The sequence below is a fragment of the Chaetura pelagica genome, unplaced genomic scaffold, assembly GCF_000747805.2.
Source record: "Chaetura pelagica isolate M959 unplaced genomic scaffold, ChaPel_1.0 scaffold69, whole genome shotgun sequence".
Lineage (NCBI taxonomy): Eukaryota > Metazoa > Chordata > Aves > Apodiformes > Apodidae > Chaetura > Chaetura pelagica.
In genome coordinates this window covers 6,860,502-6,882,139 of record NW_009970724.1, presented here as the reverse complement: position 1 = coordinate 6,882,139, position 21,638 = coordinate 6,860,502, and positions in this window count along the sequence as shown.

The following is a 21,638-nucleotide window of genomic DNA, read 5'->3' as shown; positions in this document are numbered from 1 at the left end:
AGTGGCTCTGAAAGAATATGCTGGATAACTTGGCTAGCCAGCATGCCAGAAATTAAAAGTAAGGTAAAATAAGACTTCCAGGCAGGATCTGAGGGGGAGGGAATATTTGAAGTAGAGGAAGGTAGCTCTTACTCCAAGGTTACAGACTAATGTCTGAAAGTGACAAAAGTAGAACAAATCAAGCCACAAAGTCATTTTTTTTTTAGTGGCTCTAGTCCGTAAGGAAGAGCAGTGCTGTATGAGGAACTACATACGAGAGCAGATAAGGGGAACCAGAGAATAAAACAGGTGAGGGAGGAGGGCCAGGTCAGTGGGAGCAGAGCATGGGAGTCCAGAGGAGGAGGGAGCTAGCTGACCACCTGCCAAGTGGGCATGGCAGAGCACAGAAAAAGGGAAACTCACTCTCCAAACTCTTCCACAGTTGCGTTGGCTTTCCTATTTTTTTTTTAGTGGCTCTAGTCCGTAAGGAAGAGCAGTGCTGTATGAGGAACTACATACGAGAGCAGATAAGGGGAACCAGAGAATAAAACAGGTGAGGGAGGAGGGCCAGGTCAGTGGGAGCAGAGCATGGGAGTCCAGAGGAGGAGGGAGCTAGCTGACCACCTGCCAAGTGGGCATGGCAGAGCACAGAAAAAGGGAAACTCACTCTCCAAACTCTTCCACAGTTGCGTTGGCTTTCCTGCTTTCATCTGTAATACCTGGAAAAAAAAAAAAAAAAATAGTTAAAGCTCCTGTTCTGCCCTACTACACCATGTGCTCTCGGGGATCTTAAACCGTGAAGGAGCCACATGTTACTCAGAGCCACTACACTGTGCATGGGAGGCTGCCACCAGGAGCTCCTCAGGCTATGAGTAACATCACTACCATGCCTCCTGCTCTTCCTGAGCACAGTAAACTGAGTTGAAGAGCCTGAATGCTGAATATGTTTGCTCTGAGCAAATTTGACCCTTGTATGTTATTTAAGGCATGTTTTTGTATTTCATCCACTGTCTGAATCTCAGATGCTGAAATATTCACACAGCTCTTCATTCTTTGGGGAGCAAGACACGGGTTTTCCCCAGTGGCACAGCGATAGCCTCTGATCCCTCAGCCTCCCGCTGTCCACTGTCACTGCAGCTCACAGTCACCGAGTGGCCCGAGGAAGAGCTGGCACTCAAGGTCCCCCCTCCAGTGCCCATAACTCTGAAACTACATGACATCTTAACCTTTATGAAATTTCTTCAAGACAGCATTTAAAAACACCCAAATCTTTCCTGACCTTTACATTTTAGTAGAGGGTTTTTTGTTTTGTTATTTTTTTAAATTTATGTTCCTATGTTTTTTTCCTTAGCTGTGGCATTTTTAAGCTAGTTCAAGAGGAGCTTTGCTTTGCCTTTCCCATCCTGGTTGAGGCAAATCATTAATCATAAAGGAAAAGCACTCCAGACTCAAGCCTAACTTTGTAATGTTTTTATGTTTGTGACATTTTATCTTGTCTCAGACAGTGCGAAGTTCTTATCCTTTTAATTTATAATCTGGTAGGTTTCCACTTGACTCTAGATGCTGACTTCCTTTGTAGCTTCCCATACCAGTTCTCACCCACGTTTCACCATGCTGTGGTTTGGTGATTGTGTATCGGGTGTACAGATCATTCAGAGAGTGTCCCAAGGGGATCAGTGTTTGCTGCCCTGGGCCATCAGGGAGCTGACTCCTTTCCGTATGTGGGAAATTGAGGTATATCCAACAGAAAAGCCAGCGGTGCAATTTGACCATAACAGACTGCCTAAATCTAGAATTAATCTGTTGAGTACTTCAGCAAAGCTGACTTAGTGTAAAGCTAACACAAGAGAGGAATCAGTCTTGGCATCTTTACACCAAACTGTATATTTGCAAAGAAAACCTGGAAACTTGAAAGGAAGCATTCTGGGTTTTTTTCTATGACACTTGCTCTTTTTAACGTAAACAGAAACTGTGCATCCTGCAGTGTGCAGCATTCTGCTACAAGACCTGGCTTTTTACAAAGGGAAAACTTGCCACATTCATATATAGTCTTTATCTAGTATAATCTCATAAAATCTTCCATGATAACAGGCAATTATAACAGCCAAGGCTCAGAGTCTAAATACTCTCCAGTGGAACTGTTGGATTTGTTTATACGGTATTGTTCTGTTGCAAGTAGAGTACAACACTGCCACAGCTTTGTAGCCACAAAGATGAGTTCTGCTAAGCCTGTGTAAGTCTCTGCTCTTTAGCCCAAAAAGCTGAAGGTCAGTTCAAAGCTGCTTGTTGAGGGAAACTAATCCTACAAGCAGTACATTCACTGGCCATTATTTCCAAATCCAAACTATCTTATAGTCATGAAATGGAAAGTTTATGGGGAAAACAAATGCTGCATTCATTACTGTGATGCAACATTCATAAAATATATTTCATTGGGGGGGAGTTTGCACAGGGGGTAATGAGATTTTTCCTTTTTACATTATTTATAACTGCTTAATCCAGGTGCTGTAGGTTATTTTTTTATCCCTCAGCTTCACCGCTACAAAACACTTCAGTATTTCTAATTTATTTCTGCTTACAATACAGATGTTCTCAATTGTGTCTCTAACTAGATTTCAACTGTTATGATTGCTTTTATTTGTTGTGTCACTGTACACTTAGAGGTTGAATTTGCAGTACACAAGTCAGGTTCCAACCAGCCTCTAAAAAGCCTCTAGTGATTTAGTTAGCAACAAATTAAACTATGCCTAACAGTAATGTCTTTATCATTAGTGGTTTTAATCTTCAGATCATTTCCCTGCAATTTATATTGCTCTGTACATAGGCTCTTATATCTTCACATAAAGGTTTCATCCTTTTAAACAGTATTTTTCAAGATGACCATTTGGAAATAACATTTGGAGGAACATTTGGGTTGTATCCTCTAACTAAATTTCCAAGCTGTTGGTAGCGGACTAAAGAAAATGTGGTCTGCACTGAATACTAAAAAGCTGCAAATGTAAGAGCTTTGAAGGTTATGTGTAAATATTGACATTTTTATTTTATTTAGCATACAAAAATGAACTTGCAGTGTTGCTTATCTGATCATACAGCAATGGCCACATCTGCATCATCTGAGTTCTATTCCTCACACTTCTGACTTTCATAGATGTTCCAGAGTTCTCCCATTGAGGATGTTATTGATGTCCCTGATTAGACAACAGATATCTGGGGATTGAGTGTCCATATAGGAACATGTCAACCAAAAGGCAGCAAATGGAAGCAGAGAAAAAAAAAAAATCCTTTCATCTTCAAAGGCTGTTATATATGAAGATATGGGTCCCAATAAAACCATTAAGGTCCTTTCCTGAGATGTGTAATGGGACTTTAGGGCATTCAGCATCCAGCAAAACAAGGTCTTTGGTTCATCCTAGAGGAAGCACAGAAAAATAACTGTAACATTACATATACCCCAGCTGTTCTTTGCACTTAGCCATACTGCCCTTTCCCCTTGAGTGTGAGTCTGTTGTCATTTCTTTTTTAACCAGGAGTTTCTGTGGAACCCCTCAGGGTCTGCATATTTACGTGCTTTTTTCCTAAAATGCTGAAAAAGACTGATGTGCAGATAATAAAGGTTGCATAAATAAAGGTAACTTTAGGTAACTTTAGGGCTGTTGTTGATACTAAATGCATTTATATGTTAAGTACTAAGATGGTCACTTTACAGTTTGTAATTCCAAAGCATTCCCCTTAAATCTAATCAGAAAGCCATGAGCTCTTGGCTGTTCAAGCTACAGATCTTGGTAACTGCTTCATGAATGGTGCTACAGTCACTGAAAATCCCCAGTAATGACTCAAGAACACATTAGTTCTCTCCCTGGGCAGCCTAACCTGAACACCAACACTATCAAGAATTTTTCTAAAGTATCTGCTTCCACTTTTTAATACTCATAGTTCCTGCATTAAACCCTGGCATGCTGTTTGCATCAGCTGGCTGCCTCTTGTGCTCCTCTGGGGGTGTCTCAAAGTTTATTATTTTTTTATTTCCACATGTGACAGAAGGATTTAATAAATTGCAGAATCATAAATTTCATTGAGGAGGAGGGAGGAAGCACAGTAACTTCTTTGTGCTACGTGGAGACTGTGTAATTTACATAAATACTGCCTGTCTGTTTAGCAGATAGAGTGATTAAGAATGACCAGCGAGGCTCTTGTTTGGTCATCTTCCCTGTTCTTGTGTAAACTTCATTTAATATAGTCTTCCTTTTACTTATTTGCCAAAGAGTTTCTGCCTCTCGCAGTCCCCTGTTTTTATTGCACACAGCAGGGAGCCTTACCAAGAGGTGCAGTGCTGCTTTGCCCAAAGAAGAGGATATGTCCCTGATTCACTTCTCTTCAAGAAAGCCAGGCATCAATGTACTCAGGCCAGCATGCTTCTGGCAGCTCATGCAAAGTATGGAGAACACATGTAATTTGTCCTTTTTAATTTATTCTTCTCTATCCTGCAATAGAGTAAGCAGCCTCATCCTGTATTAGTCAAAGCTTCCGAGAAAGCTCCCTCTGTGCTTCCCAAATAGTCCCGTAGTGACAGTGTAGCAGTGTGGAAATAAAAGACAAGAGACATATGCAAATGATGAGGTCTGCTTCTGAAAGGGATGAGCCCGTTTCCCTTGGCAGCCGAACATGGCTACGGGCAGTCTTGCGGTGGCTGGTGGATACGTGTGTCTATATTCAGTTTATGGCTTCTAGCTGGGCTCAAGGAAAGGCTGCATTGCAGAATGACAGGGCCATGTCCTGTGCCAGCCAGCTGAAGAACAGTGGTAGATTTATTAACCTCAATGATAATCTAGAAAATTAATTCCCCCTGCTTCTCCGTTTGGGGAAAGTGGGGTGTGGAAAGTAGAGTCTGGAAGATTTTGCAAGGACTGAGGAAAGGCTTTAAAAGGAGCAGTAAAGACTCAGGCTTGGGAAGAATCTGCAGTTTCGGACATGAGAGAGAATCAGGGCAAAATGCTTTATAGCAAAAAGTTTCCGCTTCATGATGGGACTAAGGTAAAAGAAAGCTAATGTGATGGCAGGGAAGCTCAACAATTAAGAGGAAAACTCTGCCTTGCAGGTAAAAAAAGATGGAGATTTTAGAGGAACCTGATGCTACCCAAAATGTTACTGTGAATTTGGAAAATGACTGTAGAATTTTTTTGGTTTGCATTGACCTGTGTGTCTCTGTGCTATCTAAGCATAATTTTGTTTGGGGGACTGAGTACAGCTAAGCTGCATGCTATCGTATTGCAGAAGAGATAACAGGCAAAGATCCACCACCCAGTAAAAATGCCAGAAGGGCCTGGAGCAGAAACAGTGCTGCTGCCTACCTATATCTAATAGGAGCTTAAAAAGTCACTTGATTTATTGTGACTTCCTTTTGGGGCTTGCATTTCAAGAAATACAGGCCAGCTGGAGAAGACAACAAAAGGAATAATCAAAGGACTTAAAAAAAAAATAAATTGATCTGTGAGGAAAGATTGAATGATCTGGGGTTGTCTAATGTAGGCAAGAGGAGTCTTAAAGAAGATACTGTAGGTTTTCAAGTAGTAGAGAAACACGGCTTCAGAGAAAAGGAGAATAATATTTTCTTAAGTTCCTAGCAGAAATTAAGTACCCACAGTCTTCCACTGCAGAAAGATGTCAGTTCATCATCAAGAAACTCCCGGTATTCTGTCAGGAGTCTGTTGGCATACTGTAGGAGACCAGGAAGCAGTCGTGTCTTTGTCACTGGACATCTTTATGGAGAAAGTCATGATAAAGACATAGTAGGCCCTGCACTGGCCTTGTGAGCATGGTCAACAACAGGCTGGTGAAATGAAACCCTGTAAGTACCAAGTGGGTAAAGTCTTAGCAAGAGACAAATGGATTTGGGTCAATTTTGTAGTTCGGACTTCAGGATGGGGTAGGAGGTGTTAAATATCTAGGGCATTTTGTCAGTGGGAATCTCCCGCAACTTTGAAAGCAAATTTTTGTTAACTCAGAACACTTTTCCCTTGCCAAACCAATACACACTACCTTCATCTTATCTAGAGAAAGCCTCAGCTAACTGGCTTTCATCCATGTCTTATCTCTGCCAGACACAAGGAAGCTGTAACATATGGCTTCAATGAAAAGGAGACATAGAGCTTGGTGTCATCAGGATATTGATGACATTGTAGCCTATGCCATTTCACAATATCCTCAAGTGGTTTCATATGGGTTTTGAATAAGAAGAGTAACAGCAGTGAACTCTTTGGTACTTTAAGCTGCAATGGGATAGAAAAAATATTTATCCACGCTTCTGGGATCTTCTTGACAGAGATTGTCAGAACACTTCAAAGACTTCCTTCTCTCTTGTCAACCATTTTGCCACAGTAGCAATGTGTAACAGCAAACAGGAAGCAGACATCATGTCTGGACTTGGTCTGACTCAGATGCAGTGTCAAAGCACAGGGAGGTTTTGCAATATTACATTAAAATAGTGTATTTAAGAATGTATGTGTACAGATGTGGGTCTGTATGAAGTCATGTAACCATATTGTGACAGAAATTTCCCACCTTTCCTGTAAAACTTCTAACATCACTAATCAGAATGTATAATTTGACTATTAACTGGAAGAATAAATGTATACGTAGTTTAGAAATTATAGTCCTGAGAGCTGAAAAAGTGAGAACGTTCTGTGCAGCTGATCATCCACAGAAGTCTTGCAATGAGACCCTACCTTAATAGATCAGGGGGACAAACAGCTAAGCACTTAGTTAATCAAACAGGGGAAGGAACAAGTGAAGTGATGTAACCCCTGTGTGAAAAAGGGAGGGTAGAACCCATTAATAAAGACCCAGAATGGGGGAAGAAGATGTAAAGTCTTACTTCAGTATTAACAATTACTCTGCAGGCAGATATGTCTTTCCCCCCCAGGCCTATGTCCATCTGGAGCTTCAACCTGCACTGTGCCAAACAAGATTTAGCTTAAATGCCCAACCATTTATTTGGAGTGTATCATTGGTGTACCTCTTTGTTTTGTATACAGATTTGCTGATAGCAATTTATATGCTATGTAGTCTTGAAAAGTCTTTGCTTCTTATTTTAAAAACGTATCATCTGTATGGTTCAGGTTTCACATTCTTTTCTGCCATCAATGATGAGAAAAAACTGTATATGTCTGTCAAGTGCCTCAGCTGTAATAATAGAAGTAAAATAAATATTCTGGAATCTGGCCAGCTCACCTTCCTCAGCCATTTCAACATAACCACAGGGTGTCCTGGAGGCCCCAGATGAACTAGTGGAAGACTTTTCAAAATACAGCCCTACTCGTAAGGCCATCTGACCTTTCTCCCTTCCCTGCTTTCATATTTGGTGGACAAGACATAAACTATTCCAGTGAAATGTTCAGGCCTGAAAAATGGTGCATTTTGCACCAAAACCACAGGGGTTGACAGGTGCCTAAGCGGAGGAGGAGCTGGATGAGTGAGGTTGTTGAAGTTGGGTCACCATTACCATTCCACCAACATTACAGAGAGAAAGGGGGTTCTGCTTACAGGAATTGTTGTAGGGTAGGAATGAAGCAAATGAGTGAAATCCATCTTGTTTTCTCATAACACAAATGCCAGCTGAGCTGGAGCGATGCTGTGCAGTAGATTGCAATGAAAACATGCAGCTTGTGATAAGCTGACAGGAGTTGGACTGAGCATAAATAGCTTAGAGACATCAGTGGGTAAAGGCAAAGTTTTTCCTTTTGTGTTTTGAAAAGACATATTTGCTATGCTTTAATTTTCAGAATAGAATACATTGTGTTAATACCAGCAACCGTATTTATCGTACTTTACACTTCCTATGTGACAATTTTCTGTCTCTATATATGTATATTCTCATTTTTTTGAGCTATGGGCTCATTACAATGATTGTTAAAACTTTCTGACCAAGGAGCTTAGACTTTCTCAGCATGACTAACTGTTTTCTCAAGATGTCCTGGCTGCAGTGGAGTGGCTGTGCTGACATTTGCACAGACGGGCAGATGGTGCCTGGGACATGTCTGGTTGCAGTGCAGACCTGAAGATCCAAGTTGAGGAAGCCAAGCCACTGTGTTTTGGCCTAATGTATAAGAATTCTGCTTCTCAAAAAATGTAGCCTGTGGTATCCTTTCTGCTAGATCTAATGAAAAAATGGTTATCCATAGGAAAACAAGCCCACAGTTAAAACAAATGTTTTGGCCAAAGGCCATAATTATTTATATCAGATATCTCTGTGTGTTTGTTCCATACTACCTAAAACTATTTAAACTCTTTGGGAAATACTGAAGAGGGCAAACATCCACATGTCTGATGTATCCACATGTCTGACTATGGTAGTTTGTAAAATAAATCACAATTGATAGTTTGCGCTTGGAAACCATGCAGTATGAGAAGAAACTGGGGATATAATGGGGAAGTGTAACTGGGAAGTAAATGGTCTTCTTGAGTTGAAACCTGAATTTTGATTTCTCCTAAGAGTCACTTGTAAATGTGAAATAGTTCCTTTGCTATCAAGAGAGAGATTTTGCATTGAGGCTACCTATGGAAGTCTGTAGATGTTGCCATGTACATTGAGAAACAGATTCTTCAGATAGGAGAGGATGAGTAGGAAAGCATGCTTTGGAGTACTTGGAACCACAGACTGATTCAGTGAAATCCAGTTGTTTCCTAATTGCAGTTCTGAGAATGAATCACATACTCTTTTATAGATAATTAATTGCTGAGAACTTTATGTCCTACTTTGTGACTGACAGCTAACTAGAGTTGTTTTCAGCTGGGGGAGATGTCAAGGTCTGTCCTCCTGCATCTAGGTGCCAGGACCCTTGGCATCCTCTTCGCAGCTCTGCTGCTGACTTCCTGCTGTGGACGTTGTGTTTAACTTCCATATTTCACTTTAACCTAGTTGGGGAAAACTCACTGATGTAACATTCCTTTAGAAGTGTTTTTTCATGGCTACAGATAATGGAATTTATGCAAGTAAAGTGCTACCCCAGAAGTCCTCTGATAAGCCATACAGATTAGAAAATTACTGATTTAGGACATAAGTGGGTAAGATGAGTAAACTTCATCATGTATTTTAAAATGATTTATGCATATATCACTTTTTTTATCTTCAGTCCAGAGCATTACAGAAGCCTTAGCAAATACAGCTCTCTGGTTGAAGCATCATAACAGTTTTTACATTCTTGCTCTGCAATGCACTCATATACTCCTGGAAGAGCTCCATGGACTTCAAGGGTCAAGGCAATCCTGCAATCATGTAGAGTTAGAATTCTTTTTCTTTAGCAAAAAGATTTGGTAATGTAGGAAAAACAATGGAGCAAGGCCAGCTGTGGCATAAACAGTGATTTTACTTTTCAAGACAAATTTTTAAATTGTACCAATGAACATGCTGTGTACTAAAAAACCCATTTTTTATCTTCTTAGTCAGCAGCTTAGACAAAAGGGTTGGAGTGGCCGTACTAAAAAGAAACATTAAAGATCTTATATATGGCACAACTATTTTCCTTCGTATTTTCTTGCTAACTGCTTTTCCTGCTTCATGCACATTTCTGCACCTACTTATACGGGAGCTGAACTTAACCAAAGACTGACTGTATTTATATCAAGACACATATATAGAAGGGCATTCAAATCAATCACCACTTTGCCTACAGATTTCAGACATTGAGGTCTCCATTAGGGCAGATGTAAACTTCTTTGAGGTATAAAGGCAGCTGAAGCAGGTGGGTTCAGTGAGCAAGGTGTAGCAGCAGCTGGGAGCAGAGCACTATGATGAATAGGCATGTGCTGCTTCTTGTCTTAAGCCAGAAAAGATTTCTCAGTGTTGCCCTGTACTGTAGAGACATCTTGTAATCAACGAATGAATGTCCAAGTCTTCCAACACACACTTCTGTAATGAAATACCTAACAGGTAGGATTGCTGTGCCTGCAACCAGGCTTTCTTGTTCTGTGACTTTCTGGGATCAGCAAGTATCTACACGATGCCTGGGTAGCAAATTTGTGGCTGCTGCAGCAGCTCCACCATTGCAAGTTGCTGTTGTTCAGGTCTGCTGGGGAATCCCAGCTCTTTCCAGTTCTGGAAGCAATGAGTTGGAGCTGCCCTAAGCCTCACCTCATCACGTGTCACTGCACTGGGGTGTGCCAAGAGGTAAAGTAAGCAACACAAAGGGCATCTGGAAAGAGGGGAGACAGGAGAAACTCAATTTGGCAGATGCTGGAGCACAACAGGTTTTCAGCAGTTTGTTTTGGAAGTAATTGTTTGCTAAATAGCAATGCTTTTACTACAGTGGAGTATCTCCAGCTTTTGGAATATTTTTTGTTATTAAAGACAAAAGTGTGCAAGAGCTATAGGAGCATGGTGGTGCTCCTAGCTAAGATTCACTGTTCATTAACCATTCAGACAGTGTGATTTTAGAAGGGCTGGGCTTTTAAGTGGCTTTCCCTAATTCTTGTAGTTCTCAAACATGCCCATTTTAATTGCTAAGAAATTAAACTGCAGGAAGAGTAGTAGTGTTATCTGGTGTGGGCATAGGCTGCGTCCATCACACTATTGCATAATCAAAGAAAATATAATTAGAGCTCTGTGAAATTGAGGCCAAATCCTGCAGCCTAGTCTGTTCATCCACGGCTCACATAAATGGATGAGTCCTTGGGTTTTGCTTGGCTAACAAATTACCATCCTGTAATAACAAAGAGGAAATCTATGCTAGGATTCAGAGCAGCTGTTTTTATTAAATCTAATAGACCAACTGTCACCTTGGTATCAAGCGGGAATGATTCTCCTAAAATGACTGGAGCTGTACTGGTCTCAAATTTCAGGCCTGAGATCAGAACCAGATCTAGTCTGCTGAAAATAAAGCAGTTCTGTTACTTGCTGGTAGTGAGGAACCAGTTACCCAAATCTTAGCTCTCTCTATGTCCAAGCTGAATTTGTACACTATAAATATGTTACATGGTCATCATAGGGTGCTCTTCTAAATATGCTCCACAGTGGTAAGTATTAAAGCTCTTTTTCCTTCATGCAGCTTGTCTTCTAAAGTTGACAGACGTTTCTGCACTAGCATTTTTTTCTGTTCCTATTAAAACCATGTTAAGTTCCAGGAAGAACTTTAATATGTTTTGTCTTTCAGAAGTATTATAAATATCCCCAAGTTCAGGGTCATGCTGTCCATAACCACATACCTTTAAATCCAAATATTTGAGGAGGGATTTATGGGAGGGAGGGGATAAGTTTACAGCAGGGTTTCCCAAATGAAGGTATGAAGGTGCTGGGAGAGAGGTGAAAAAGGAAATGATCAGTTCAGCTTCCAACATGGAGACATTGCAGAGAGGGGAGAGGTACAGGGCAGTGTAATCTTCAAAGTGCTGGTTTACAGAACTTTAAAAGGTTAATTAACTTATTTGTAGCAGTAAACTAAGCTTTATTGTTAGGTATGAGTTAGCTCATAGTTATTACTTTGCAATTCTCCTTAAATAAATCAATTTAGTGGGCAAGAAGACATCCCTCTTCTAGTACCTCAGAAATCCCTGTGCCCTCCGTGAAATGCTTTGCACATCTTGCTTACCAAGTCTTTTAAGTTAATATAAGGGGACTCAATGTTCTAATGTTAAATGTCAAAGGAGCAATACCTAAAAGGTCTGAGACCAAAGCACTGGACTACACAATTTCCTGTTTCCTATAGATGGTGCATTTAGTAACTAATCATCCAGTCTAAATAATCTAAAATAGTATTTGACAAAAAGGTCAAGTGTTTAATATTAGGATTAGGAGAGCAGTGAAAATCTATAAGGAGAATGCTGTGTGGAACAGCCAGCCAGATGCAGCTTCCAGCTCTGTCATTGCATCTCTCAGTTCTTCCTTTCATTCTATAAAAATGTCACAGTCTCTTCAGCTCAAGCTAATCCATACATTTTCTGCTTCTGGAGGACGTAACTCTAGGGAAAGCTCAGTTCTTGATTGCCAGACCAAACAATTCTGTCTCTGGAAGTTTCCTCTTTTGAAGTCTGCTAGAGATTTTCAAAAAGTGTCATGGTTTATGGAGTAAACAGAAGTTCCTGGGAGGATGAGGAGGACTCTGTATTTTATGGAAATCTCATTAGAAAGCAATGAAAGAGACTTTTAAAATTAAATAATTGCTTTATAAAACTTAGCATACTTTATGTTCCAGGTTTGTTAGCCAAATGGATCTAACCCAGAGACGCGAGAGGGAGTGAACCAAACTGAAAGCTGGGGTAGATGGGCCCAACTTTCACACTGTTTTTCAACTTGACTAGCCCATAGAGGGGCTAGAAGTAGACACAGTGTGCTGGTGGTTTGTAAAGCAACCTGGGCAGCTTCAATCGTGTTTCAGAACCGCATTTCCCCGTAAAACATAAAAATAGACACAGAAACAGCAACAGAGACTAAACGCTGTACTTGAATCCAGACTGCAGGACACACATATCTGATTTTATTGTTAATACTGTCCTCCCTTAGCTCCTGTCTCTCTGATACTGTTCCCACGTTCTGTTCTTCATTACTCCCTTCATCACTGTTGGCAGTTTATTTTTTTCTTTCATCTTCTTAGTTGCCTGCATGGACCTTAGCTATTTTACTTTTGTCTATAGGACCCCACCTCAATTGTAGATGTTTGAATTAACATATCTCCTTGCCGCATCTTCTGGCTGAGGAAACTGCAAGAAGTGCTGTCATAGCCAGCAGAAGAAACAGATGATCCATCCTGTAACTCATTGCAGTGACTTTTTTTTGTAAAACCATATGGTTAATAGCAAGTTTCTCTCTCTTTTTTGTTTTTTTGGGGTGGGGCTTTGTTGGGTTTTTTTTTGAATTGACAAATATATGGAGAATATTTGGAAGAAAAAATGGGACACACCTTTTAATTCTCATGAAAGCATTATCATCATTATCATGGGAAGCCTTCTTACAACAACAGAGTGAGAACAAGTCAAATATTTTGTTTCACAGGGATTGTCCTTACCCAGCAGGGAACAGCTGGCATAAAGCATTGATCCACCTCCCATTGCAAACATGAGCCAAACTCCCGTTGATTTCATTGGTACAGAATCAAGCCCTTATTAAGTCCATGGCCAGCTTTGCACAACTTCTGTCCCTGTCTGCTTCCCTTACATAGGCCTGACCCTCAAGGACCCAAGCTGCAGGGGTCTTCAGTGAAACTGAAAGCATTTTAAGAAGTAAATGAGTAAAATATTATAATGGCTTTTTCCAGATTATTATTCAGTTGTGGAGCACATCTCAAATAGCCCTGCTAACTTCAGTGTAGCCCTTCAGTCTGGATAGCCAAATGTCAAGCAGCAAGATGTATCCACATCTCGACTCACTAAAATCAGGCATTTGTTATTTTTTTTTTTCTGGATTAGCGTGGTTCTCTCTAAGTTGTGTTTCACTGCTGTGATGAGCCACTTGGAAAGGATTGTTTTCTTATGGTATTTTTAGGTTTTGTGTACAGTTACATTGCAATATATTTAGTAAAAAAACACCACTAACAGATATGTTGTAAAACGTCAATCCCAGATCTAAGAGTGGCCACAGACTTCTTAGTCTCTTTCCATAGCATTGGCATCAAGGCATGTATGTATGTAGAACTGTTTGGAGAACACACATTAATTAGAAAAAACGCTAGATATTAGTTAGGATCCTAATCTCTGACACTGACAGACATCCAGTTACCAACATCCAGTCCCTCCATGGTTATATTTTTTGAATGCATTTCTGCTAAATGGCAAACCAGGCTGAAAGTATTAATGCCTAGGAATGAGAAAAAAAAATGTCATAATAAGTGATTGGGTTATTAAAAGCCTCATTGTATGTGACAGAGGAAAAACTGGGGTTGTACCCTCATATGTCATCTAAAAGTTAATACTGTGAACAAGATGTTTTCATACCCTTTCTAATACTTTGAGATAGATCAAATTTTATCATAGCTATCTTCATTTTACTTAATTAATAATGAATGATCAGTGAAACATTTTGGAATAGGAGAAGCTAGATGATTCATATAACCTCTACTGTGAAAGGTTTTCAATGTTTAAAATGTACAAAGAGAAGTAAAAGTAGCTATATCTTTCGCACAATATATAAAAGCCAAGAAATTATGTAGGAGAGCTGAGAAGTTTTAATTGAATAACACCGTTTGTGAGATGGTCATACAGGTTTGATTTTTTTATAATCAGATTGAGTTACATTGTTAAGCATTTGCATGATTACTCAAACAATAGAACTGCCTTCGTGGACATTTCTTTTCACTGAAAGTCATCCTTTGATGATAGTGGTGTTACTGTGTGAGGGTTGTATAACTGCAATTTTCACTCCTGGGGAAGGTGCTGTGTAAAAAGTTGTGTTTCTTCTTGATTAGAACTGATAGAAGATCCAAGATGTGAAAGAGTCCAACATCTTGCACAGCTGGGAATCCGGAAACTTTGCCATAGCATTCCTGTTACTCACACACCTCTGATAGGTCTGCACTAAGAATAAAGAGCCAGATTCTCTGCTGAAATAAAACCCACTGTTTCTTTTGTATCTGTTGAGCTTCCACAACTTGTTTCAACAAAGACCTTAGTTACTAAAAGTTGAAGTAGAGAGACAAGTCTTTACACCTCTAAATCGTATAGTCTATGTTTGGAGGCTTTTTTAAATCTTTGTGCTAGTGCATAGAAAGAAGTATGATATGATATGTCTGTGACTTCCTCGCAAAGCTTCAACTTCCAGAGCCTGCGAGGGGGAAGTTAAGTGTCCCATTCAGGTAGATTATTCTATAATAAGTCATTTCTATAGCATCATTTTCACAAGTGACTTACGTGGACAGCCTGCACATGCTGGACCATTGTTCTGGACCAGTATTGCAGTCCCTGTGCTTTTGTATTGCTAAAGGTACTTCTTTTGAACTTCATGGCTAGCTAAAATTTTACATACTCTAGGTTATTCTAATTATGAGGAGAAATTGTTGTTGAGAGTCACATACTACTTTTTTGTAACTCAATGTGTATACAAAAAAAAAAGGACAAAGATCTGTTTTTATGACCACAGGACAAGTCTTAAGATCAGAAGAATTATATCACACTGCCTGTGAGATCTCTTTCAGCCAGAGCCCATTAGAAAAAACGCTAGATAATAGTTAGGATCCTAATCTCTTATGCACCCTTGGACTTGTGTAGGGATGCACTGTCTGCATGTCCTGCCACCTTTCTTAATTTCTGCAATGCTTCTGTGGCTTTTCTTCACACCCAGCTCTGATGACCTCTCAGTGCAGTGCTTGGAAGATACACTTCCCTCATAGTTCAAGTCTCTGATTAGACTGGCCTTGCCTTTGCTGTGTGCAATGACACGTGCCTGCACTTCTCTTTGACGGCCAAGTATCTTCACAGAGAAGTTGAGTTGCTCCTTCCCAGATAGCTCAAATGAAGGACAGTGATTACAACCAACAGCTCTGGCAACATTTCATCCATCCAGTCCTAACTCTGTTTTCTATAAAAATGATTCCCATAACTCCTTGCCGTCATAAAAAAGCAAGCCTGAAGAGGAATAAACACAGAGTGGTTCAGAATTGTATTCTAGGAATAATTAAATGTTTAGTAAGAGACTTCTGTCATTTCTCTGTTTTTACTCATTGTGAGGAGGACAGCATGTTCTCATCTCTATGGAGTCACATAAATTACTTGATTAAAGTGCATGTTGCAAAGCTGAATCTAGGCATTTGGAACTTCCTTGCTGTTTTCTTAAGGTATTTGTGTAATAGATGAGGAAAAAAAAACCAAAACCTGTGCTTAGTTCATCTTGTTATGTTGTAGATATATTTTCCACATATTTGCAAACAGAGTAAAGAACAAGAGTTGTTCAGCTATGTTAAGTCTTTGAAAGAAGAAAGGCAGTTTAGATTACCAGCAGCCTACAATGTGCGTGGCACAAAAATGTCAGTTTTAATGGCAAAGTTCAGGATAAAACTGTGTCAGCTAATTTAATCATTTACCATGAAATACCAGTTATCTTAATCTTACATACAGTCCTTAAGTCTGCTGCATATTTTTGTGTAATTGAATCCTGACCCTAAGAGAGGGGAAGCAAGGAATTTGCTTTTTAGTGAATAGTTAGGCTCTGAACGTTCCTGTTTATAAATTGTATTTGCAGCATTGTCAGATGTTTTATTACTGAGCAGCTAATATTTCTGATTAGTCTGGTTTTTTTCTCTGTTTCATATTTGTTTTCCATGCTGCAGAAATCATATTAGTATTCAGTTTCTGTGGAACTTAACTGAGTTCTCTGGAAAAAGTGTGAATATTGTTCCCAGAACTTAAGGCAAATAAATTAGTATCTAACCCAGATGACACACTTTATTCATGTGGTTTGCTTTCTGTCTAGATACCTGATGCATTACTTCAGCAGCAAATTCAACAAGGCCAAGATGTCTTCATTTTCCTTCAGAGCAAGAACTGTAAGAGCAGTATTGCAGAAGTATTGGTCTTCTGTGGCCAGCCAGCAAGAACCCATCAACAGCTGTGATGAGCAGAGCAGACATGGGGAGACAGGAGGCAGCTGAAGCCAAAGAGGACCCATGCCTGGAGCTGTGTGTGTGTGATTGGAGCACAGAGAGGCCAGGACTCAAGGAAATCCCAGCAGCAAGGGAAAAAAACAGATTGACTCTCAGTGACTCATTTAGCTCCTGGATTGGACAGATCTCTCCCCTGCTGGCAATTTGGCAGAGCATCAATGGACAGATACCAGGATGAATAGCTTAAAATAATTAGGGGTTGGGAATCTGCAAAACTGCTAGCCATCCAATTCTTTACTGTGCAATGCGAGGCACAAAAAAGAAATTACATTTAGGTTATTAAATATTAAGTCAGTGGATTTACCTCCATTTGGTCCAGAACAGGAAACTGGCTAAAATTCAACATTTGTATCATTGTGTTGATGGCCTATTTATCACTGAACAAGTGAGTATCTTTTGGCAGGTCAAGCTCTTTGACACATGGGGCAAATGTGTACTTAGTTTCTCACAAAAAGAAGAATTAATATAATAATAATTAACACAGATGAGAACACAGAATTAAAATCAAGTACAGTCAAGAGTTCAATTTCATGCCAGGTATCTCACATTCTACATGTTGTGGGACCAGATTTTTTCCCGTTGATAGTGAGATTTGCCGTTGGCTGTGATGAGAGCCGGAGTGGGCCTTGAATGCTGAGAGACACGATTCCCTGTACTTTTCTGTTTAATGCTCAAAACCAGGAGCAACAGGCTCATTTAGTATCAGTAAAGGTCAGTTAAAATTATAGAGACATCCTTTGGAGCAAATCCTCTGCCTTGTATTTGCATATTTATGAACTAGAGATTACGACAGGCTATTCCATTTATTAGAGCAGTGTCGCTATAGTTAATAGTCTGTCAGTATTTCCATTATAAACCCTGTTTTTCAGTGTTTTAATATCTCAGCCATTTAAAATCACATCAGGAAGCAAGTTGATCTTTTGTTGTCGGCCAGGTGCAATTTTTTGTTTTGGATAATTTTCAATAATCAAATACTGTTCATCAGAAATGCATATGAGCCACTGCATTTCTTTTTTGGGAAATAGCAAAGTGCGTAAGTTCATTGCAACTTTGTTTTTCTTTAGAGAAGAAGGAAAAGGAAAGATTTGACCAGTCAGGGCTTCACGTTTGACAAATAGGTTCTCAATCAACTGCTCTCAGAAGAAACACTGGTTCTCAATGTGAAATCAGGTTGCTGCGTGCTTGCCAGCGGTGACTAAGGTACACAGATCAGGATGACTTCCCCGTCCCTTAGAAATTTCTTGTCTGCCAGAGTCATGGGCAAAGCACACCAGGTAAGAAAGCAGTGAATGTAACAGAAGAGCCTTTAGGAGTAGCAGAAGCCCTGGTTACAAATCCAAAAAGCTGGCCTCTTTTTTAGGTGTCTTCTGGATCCACAGAAATGCAATACTGTACTGCTGTCACTGCTGATATTTGGAGTAATGGAGTTCCTGAGGCTTTGGGAAAGGGGCAATTGTGAAACAACCTTGCATGTATACCTAAACAGAGGCATATTCTTTATTTCCTGCTCCTTCCAAAGAGCCTCAGTTTGCTTTCATGGAGGTGTTGGTTTGCTGAAAAATAACCGTTTGGCAAAACCAAATGTTTATAGACTGAAGTGCCAATTTATAACTTACCACAGCAGCAAAAAGTTGCTCTTTGGTAAAGAAGCTGGTCTTGCACTATAACCTCTTGCCCCATGAAAAGAGAAGCAGCCCAATAAGAAACTCCCAGGCAGTGATTTGTTCTCAAAGCCTTGAAAAATCACTTGCAACTACTGTAACTGAAAGTTCAAAATCAAATTTATTAAGAGAAAAAAAAAAGTTTTGTGCAAAATGTTTGTTGTTCCTTACTGTTGCCCCACAAACACCTAGTTGGAGGTGGGAGCACAGTTTGTATTTTCCATCTTTTCCATCATATAGGTGTATATGCACAATTGGCTACTCCAGGGAAACTAGCAATGTCAGGCCGGGAACACCACTGAAACATCAAATATGATCCACTTGGTGCATAGCAGCTAATAAAATGATGCCCTGGGCAAAAGCCAGGGCTTGGCCTCTGTGCCTTCTTTGAATTTTGACTGAATTAACAACAAGTTTAGAAGTTACGTTACATAAACATTTTTCTCAGCACATATAAGACAGGATTGCAAGAGAAAGTCTGTGACCTTAAAGCCCCCAAATCCAAATGGAAAGCCAGACTTTGCATCTGACCTCTCATATCCATCATGAGAACCAAAACCCCAGACCAAGGCACTCCACTCAAGCTTGTGGAACATCTGTTCTAAGGCCAAGTGGCTGACCAGTAGTGCTTTCTTGAAACAACAGTATTTGGGATATTTTTGTAGGTAGTTGGTAACTTAAAGTTAATTTGTAAAGAACAATATTCCTTCCCCAGACATGTCACAGTGCGTTTTCAGTCAAAAATTGTCTCTGGTAGTAAGTGACCATAACTCAGAAGTGGGCAGACTACGGAAATTCTAACTGTTTTGAATACAAAACTAACAGTTTTATAAAGCAGCTGTAAACAAAGTAACAGTGGGAAAGGAAGGGTCTGCCAAGCATGCTTAAAATGTATGTTCTGTCTGCTGGAAGGGAAGTCCATGCTCAGTAAGCTATCTGAACAGCACTGTTCAGTACATATATTTGTTAGTTTTGGATTTAATTTGCAGTGACATAAAATCTTGCATAACCAATTTGAGTGCATATTTGAATATTAAAAATATTAATTATTATGTAATTAGTCAACAGGATGTGTGTAATTGTGTAATACCAGCATTCCTGGGTGTGGTTAAGTACATAGGTAGAATGCCAACACTCATCTAGACATAGTATTATAAAATTACACAACATACAGCATGGGTGGGTACTCTATTTTACATTTAAACAATGGCTACATTAGCAAAATAGAACCTATTCTTTTTAGAAATGCATCCCTGCAGGCATGGATCATAGTAGATGATGGTGATAATATTGCCCAAATAGATTATCTTCCATTTCCCAAGGGATCCTGGCTTCTTCATAAGCATGCAAAAATGAGACAGAAACCAGGCATATAGAGGCCTTCATCCACTCATAGCATGAACCCACCCCAGAAGAGACATGTGACAATTGCTGAATCATGCACCAGAATAACTGAATGCATAAAACAGAGTTTTCTATCTCATGAAGAATCTCATGAGGTTAACCAAAAATCTGACTAGAACTATTATATTTTTATGACTTAACAGACATCAAGACCATCCTTAAACCATGTTGGAAACAGAATCACACAGTGAATCAGATTCTTCTTTGAACTTACTGAGGAAAATCTAGGTTACAGCCATCAAATGTCTTGAGCATGTTAATTAACTCTTAATGTCTGCTAAAAATTACTGCCAATATGGTACAAAAGTCTCCTGCACTTGTGGCCAAAACCTGCCTGCCTGGTCATCACTCATTCTTCTTAAGGTACACTTGCAGTGACTGCCATGCACGTCACTGGTGCCAGCACTACAGAGATGGCAGGATCTGCAGTGCAGACAGAAAAGGCTGATGATTCTTTTACATGGCTCACCAGTACTTCCTCTCTTTTGATATGGATCCAAGGTGAAAAATCCAGAAGAATGGAAAGTTGAAAGTTCCAACACACACACACAAAACAACCACAAAACACCAAACACACACACAAAAAGCCAAACCTAAGCTGTGACTCATTCTAAATGTAAAATGTTGGAGCCTCAAGTGGGGATTTTTTCATGTGCCTGGGTGGAGAAGGGTGAGGTGCCCTCTGAGGATGATTTTATCTTCTACTTTTGAGTCTGAAGATCTTGAATATTGTTTGGAAGTTCATAAAAATATTTGTGACAAAGTTGAACTTTTCTCTGGAAAAGTTACAGAGATGTAAGAAGAAAGCGGCAGATGCTGGAAGAAGAATGAGCAGTGCACATGAATGAAGTTAAAAATGGCAGAGAATTAGCTACTATATGAGTCCTACTAAATAAATCATCAAAGACTTGACTACTGCTTCCAGGTTTCCACAACAATATTGGCTCACTGGAACATAAAATTATGTTAATTTGGCCAAAGTTTTAGGATTCTGCTTTTCTTGTTTGAATTAACTAATCAACCAACAAGGCCAATGTATGCTCTCTTGCCAAGGCTATAAAGCAGGGCCTTCATGCTTCTAGGAAGATACTATATGTATTGCTCAGGATCAAGGGCCCCATGTTACGGAAAATAAGATTCTGTGTTGAATGAGAGCTACATGAGTACAAAAACCAACCTGAGTTTGTTACGGAATCTCACATCCTATTTCAGCCCTCAATAAAGAACTTTGCTTGTCCAATTTAATAGAGAAGCACAATTTCCTTTTCCTGTATGCCTCCACAGATCAAGTCTAGCTCTGATATCATTTAGAGCTTAATCCAAGAACCAAAGTAAAGGGAAAATATTCCCATTGCTTCCAAGAGGCATCTGGTCAATCTTGTACTGTCGTTTTACTTAAATGTAAAGTCAGTGCTGAGTTTCTAACAAGAAAAGAGAGGTAAATGGTAAGAGATAGGAGTCTGCATGCTTGGTTTCCCACACTCCTGTTACTCGCTGCTGATAGGACTGGTCCTTTGGCTTGGCACAAACTTCTTAATTTGTCTGGCCTTTCTGCAGGGTTAACTGGTACAAAAAAGCCTAGACCTTCTTTATCAATACATCTAGGCAGTTCAGCACAGCTGTACTCTCTCTTACTATTTGAGATTTACTTGTGTCCCTGCATGTTGTGATAAGCCTCTGAATGTCACTGCTGTGAAGGTCTTGGTCCTCTCAAAGACTGTCCTGAAATTCAGTGAAGGGAAGTAGTGTTTGCTTGGGTTGAAAAGTAGATTGCATGTGTCACAATAACAAATGTAAATATGCAAAGTGCGTTTTGATTTTAACAGGAAATCAGAATGTTTGACTTGTCACAAGGCCAGTTTATACTATGTAGACTTCTGACGTAGTAAGTGAACTTCACTCTGTGTTGAGGGCCAGCTCAAGGCCTAGTTATCACTCAGATGCAATATTAAACTATCTTCAGAAAAATACTTAGGTTGTGCATAAACCTCACACTCTCTGCAGAAGTGCAAAAAAG